At 38.0% G+C, this 5,861-nt stretch overlaps 1 pseudogene; it reads left to right on the plus strand.

Annotated features, from left to right (window-relative positions):
- The first annotated feature begins 1,056 nt into the window (after positions 1-1,056).
- On the plus strand, positions 1,057-1,150 carry LOC147825993 (U6atac minor spliceosomal RNA; annotated as a pseudogene).
- The last annotated feature ends 4,711 nt before the right edge of the window (positions 1,151-5,861 follow it).

A 5,861-nucleotide genomic window follows, 5' to 3' on the forward strand; every position in this document is an offset into this window, starting at 1 on the left:
TTGTTTTCACTATAAACAGGCAGATACTTTATCTGTATATCACCAAAATAGACAGGCAAACCAGCTACACTCACTCAAGCTTGTCTGAGAACACATGAACAACTTGATTCTTATTTCACTGAATCAACATCATTGCTGTTCTGAAGACAAAATGTGCATCATTCCCATGTGTGGAGATGAGCTCATGGGAACTTATCAACCCCTTGAGAATCTTACACTTATAAGTCAAATCGGTAACCTCTTCTTAACAATATTTAGTCCATCTCACAAAATAATATAAATATCTTCACTGGTCAAAACTCCATATGCATGGCTTTGCATACAAATGAGAAAATATATCACTAGTTTAAATGAATACCAATAATCTATACTGAGACAGAGAGCGCTATGAAATAGGAGAATTTCAAATAAAAACTGCAAATAAAATTAAATAAGTATTTTTCTGGTTTCAGCCTTACTCAGCAACTTGCTAATGTTTTTAGGAAAGCAAATAGGTTATAAGTCCCTCTCAAGATTTCTCACAGACTCAGAACCTTTGTCCAAGGACAGCCCTTACTTGCATGCAGATGTGGGACTGGGATCAAGGAATGTGTGGCTAAAGCTGACAAATGAGGCTTTTACTACTGGAGAAATTAATGCTGAGAGTGTACAAATTTGTGGAGGCAGTTTGGAATTATTGCATTTGATCACCTATGATATAATGTTTTGATTCATTGATTAGCAAATCCTGGTGTGGAAATCTCTTTAGGAATGTCGATTTCATTTAGGAAACTCCTCAGTACTGCCACTGTGTAGTTGGGAGGAAGTCGCTGAAGACAGCTCAGAAATAAATCTCTAATCATAGTAGACCTGTGAAGGAACAGGGGCCACTGGCAGGATTAAACAGATCAATACTGGGAATGGGGCACACATCAACTGTTGAGGAGAGTCTGCATAGTACTGCATGGAATCCAACTGAAAAGTTGGACAGATCCCCAGTATATTCATGTTGGGATGGCTGGACACGAAGACTAATCTCTGAGGAAAAGAAGAAACAAGAGAAATTATCCTACACTAGTGTTACGTGAAAGGAGAGAAAGCTAGCACTCCCCTGTGCAAAGCTGGAAGAGGCCCTTGGAGCTGACAACATGCATACGGCCTAGAATTTTCTTTCAGTCCCCACCTCAATCCAGTCCATTCTGAACCTGTATAAATCCTCCCTCTAAAACAGACCTCCAGACCAGGATGGCCACTATCACCACTCCTGTTCAGTATCGTTCTGGAAACATTAGCCAGGGCAATTAGGCAAGAGAACGAAATCAAAGGAATAAAGATAGGAAATGAAGAAGTCAAATTGTCATTATTTGCAGATGACATGATACTCTATATAGAAGACCCCAAGAACTCCACCAAAAGTCTTCTAGACTTAATAACCAAATTCAGTCAAGTAGCTGGTTACAAGGTCAACACACAAAAATCAATAGCTTTCCTCTACACCAATGACAGACTCACTGGGAGAGAAATAGGGCAAATAATTCCTTTCACAATAGCATCCAAAAAACTGAAATACCTAGGAATCAACCTAATGAAAGAAATCAAAGACCTCTTCTCTGAAAACTATGGCACTCTGAAAAGAGAGATTGAAGATGATATCAGAAAATGGATAGACATCCCCTGCTCCTGGGTAGGAAGGATTAATATAGTGAAAATGGCCATACTTCCAAAACTGCTATATAGATTTAATGCAGTTCCAATTGAGATCCCAGCAGCATACTTCATGGACCTTGAGAAAACAATCCAAAAATTCATTTGGAACAAGAAGAGACCCAGAATAGCAAAAGCAATTCTAGGTAACAGAGACATGGCAGGAGGTATCACAATCCCCAGCCTGCAACTATACTGTAAAGCTACTGTGATAAAAACAGCATGGGACTGGCAAAGAAACAGACTTGAGGACCAGTGGAACAGACTAGAAGATGCAGAAACAATGCCAGACACACTCAGTCATCTCATCTTCGATAAAGGAGCCAAACAGCTTCACTGGAGGAAAGAGAGACTCTTTAATAAATGGTGCTGGAAAAATTGAGCTTCAACTTGCCAAAGATTAAAACTAGACCTACATCTCTCACCATGCACTAAACTAAAATCAAAATGGATTAAAGATCTAAATATTAAAATAGAAACTCTGAACCAGTTGGAACAGAGGTTAGGTAGAACTCTTGAAGACATCGGTGTAGGAAAAGATTTTATGAACAAAACCTCAGTGGCCTGTGAATTAGCACAAACAATCAACAAGTGGGATCTCTTCTTATTCAAAAGCTTCTACACAGCAAGAGAAACCACCAGCAGTGTGAAGAGACAACCCACAATGTGGGAAAAAATCTTCACCTGCTCTTCCTCAGACAAAGGTCTACTATCTTGAATCTATAAAGAACTTAAAAAGATCAGACCTCCCAAATTTAAAAACCCAATCTAACAATGGGCATCTGAAATGAACAGACATTTCTCAGACAAAGAAGTAGAAATAGCAAATAAATACATGAAAAAATGTTCAACATCACTGGTCACTCGAGAGATGCAGATGAAAATAACGCTGAGATTCCACCTCACTCCAGAAAGAATGGCTGCTATCATGAAATCAACCAATAACAAATGCTGGTGGGGCTGTGGGGAAAGAGAAACCCTGGTCCACTGCTGGTGGGAGTGTAGACTGGTGCAAGCACTGTGGAAATCAGTATGGAGATACCTCAAAGAACTAGGACTGGAAGTCCCATTTGACCCCGCTATTCCACTGCTGGGGATCTTCCCCAAAGAATTAAAAGAATCATACCACAGTGATATATGTGCACCCATGTTCATAGCAGCACAGTTTGTGATAGATAAAACTTGGAAACAACCCAAATGCCCATCAACTGGAGACTGGATAAAGAAAATGTGTTTTTTTAATAAAATGGAGTACTACTCAGCCATAAAAAATGAGAAATTAGAGAAATTTATAGCTAAGTGGATGCACATTGAGGTGATACTCTTAAGTGAAATAAATAGGACACACATGTATAAATACCAAATAGTTTCTCTGGTGTGAGAAACTGAAAGTGTAAATAAGGACTAAAATGTATAATAGGTAATGTGAAATGGGAAGAAAAGGGGCAAAGGGGAAGGATGTGGGAGGGCTAGGGGAAAGGTTAGAAGGGAATGGGATTAATATGAGAAAATGGAAAAATAGGAGCAAAATCTTTGTAAATAGGGAGAAATGGAGGGGTTGAAGGGAGGGCTAGTCAAGGGGGAAAAATAAGAACCAAGAGAGACTATGTAAAGGTGCAAATTTCCAATGATGAATGTCATTATATTGTATACCTAAAATGTACCAATTATTAGAATGAATAATCGATAATGTAAAATAGGAAGAAAAGGTCCAAAGGGGTAGGGGAAGTGGGAGGGGCTGGGGAAAGAAAAGAAGGGAAAGGAAAAATGCTGAGAAATGGAAAAAATGGAAATAAAGTCTTTGTAAATAGGGAAGGGAGGGCTAGGAATGGGGAAAAAATAAGAAGCAAGATGCATCATGTAAAGGTACAATTCCCAATGAGAAATGTAATTGTGTTGTATACCTACAATGTACCAATCAAAGAATTTAACAAAAAAAATAAAATAAAATAAAATAAAATAGAGCTCAAGAGCTGGGGATTTACCTCAGTGGCACCACACCTGCCTCGCAAATCCAAGGCCCCGAGTTCGATTCCCAGCACCAGTTTAAAAGAAACTCATAAAATACATCTCAAAATTGTCTCCTCCTCTCTATTTGTTTTGTAAATCCTTAGATATGAGGCATAACCATTTCTCTACCACTATGGGACCCAACCTGACCTGTGCAGGATCACTTCATCTAAATATCAAAGCCCTTTAATACTGCTGCATGATTTGTGATGCAAATGTAACCCTAGAAGACTCTCATTGAGCTGTCTACAGGAGTCCCATCATATACTACAAAGTTCCTCTTCCATATAGCCCCTGAAATCTCAGAAATTTTGGTGCACATATGAATATTTTTCTGAGTGAAGGCAAGGTAACTGGCATCAGATTGTCAGAAGGGTTCCTAAACTGAAAAGCTAAAGACTATCAGTTCACATAAAGTCCAGTCACTAGTTTAGCATACAAGATCACCCATGAACTTCCTGCCTTCCCTGACACACTGCCCGCTGCTCCTCTGTGGATTCTGCCTGCACAGAATGTTCCCTACTTCTGGGACTTGGACGTTTGTAGTTCCTATTCCGCACAATGTTCGCATAGAAAATTCCTACTGTTGTTTCCCTGAGAAAAATATTTGACACTTCTTTGCAGTGACTAGATAGAATTAGTGATTTCCCCTTCTGTATTTCCAGTGTCATTTCCACATTTCTACTGAATCATTTATCTATTGTCCAAGTATCTATTTACATGTCAGCTTTCCTACCCAATGATGAACTTCATGAGAACATTATGTCCTAATCATCTCTGCATGAATCCTGTCGTATCAAAGTGGAACATGAGGAAATCTACCTTCTTGAATGTACTCTAAAAATCCTATATGTAACTAAGTATGGGCCTATACTATAAGATTTGATGCAGAATTTCAGGGGGTCTATGTTTCATTTGTAAAGATGCAAAAATGCTGGGTTAAAAAACCCTCATCTATCATAATACAGTTTCTGTTATTAGAAAAAGACATAGGATGATTTTGTTTTATGTACTCTCAGTATTTTAATTCCAGAACCAGAAATAAAACCTTTCCTTGGCAAGAGAAGAAATTTTGAAATCAGATAAAACTGAATTTGAAATTTAACTGAGACACTTTGGAATTATATCATGTTAGTCTAGTTATTGATAATGAGCATCTTGAATCCTATCCCCCCTCTACAATGGATACTGAAACCTGCCTGATAAGGTTGCATAAAGATTAAGACATCACATTTAAGTAAAGGGCCGCATCCAACCTGGTCCTCAGTAAATGCTAGGCCTTCCTCCCTGCCTTACTACATTGTGTCATCCAAATGAACTACATAAAATGACAGTGCAAAACACATTTCTCTCTTTTCCATCCTGTCTCTCCCACTGCTGTGGTTTAATTATGATTTGTCCTCTGTGAAATTCATGTTGAAATTTAATTCTCATGACATACTAAGATGCAGGACCAATGGGATCTTGAAGAGGTGAATAGGACTCTGCCACCATGAACAGATTAATTCATTCATGTGATTAATGGATAATGAGTGAATGGCTTACATCAGAAGTAAGTCTGCAACAAAAGCTAGTTTGGCTCTGTCTCTGGTATGCTCCCTGGTACTTGGTACTTGATGCCTTGTGCCTCCTTGGGAATCTACCAGCAAGGAGGCCATCACTAAATATAAGTTTTCAATTATTAAAATTATAGGTATTTAAATTTATTTTTTGTACTTTATATATATTTTTAATTACATTATTAGGTGTACATGTTTAATAATTCTATATCTTATTGTTAAATCAAACTGGGGGAGAATTAACATCTTACCAGCCAGAGTGGAGAGACTTCATAGTAGCGAGAGATAAGACAGAGACCTTACAAGTGGGGCTAAAATATCCCTATTTTAAGGCTGCCCTTGAACTGTCATCACAAAGCTTTAAAGCAAACATCAAAAGGATAAAACTGATGTCCTTATTGCCAGAACACAATACAATGTTATTTAAAGAAATGTAACCAAAGTTAGTACTCACCAAGTTGAAAGGCAATAGCTAGCATCCAATGAAAAATTATCAGGCTTCAAAAAGACAGAAAAATAGCCTCTATCCATGAGGGAAAAATTAGTCAATACAAGTAGACCCAGAAATGATAAACTTACCAAAACTACCCATGATCACCTTGTAAATTG

The sequence above is a fragment of the Heterocephalus glaber genome, unplaced genomic scaffold (genome assembly GCF_053883595.1).
Source record: "Heterocephalus glaber isolate CG9 unplaced genomic scaffold, H.glaber_assembly_v1.0 deba00001481, whole genome shotgun sequence".
In the NCBI taxonomy this organism is placed as follows: Eukaryota; Metazoa; Chordata; class Mammalia; order Rodentia; family Bathyergidae; genus Heterocephalus; species Heterocephalus glaber.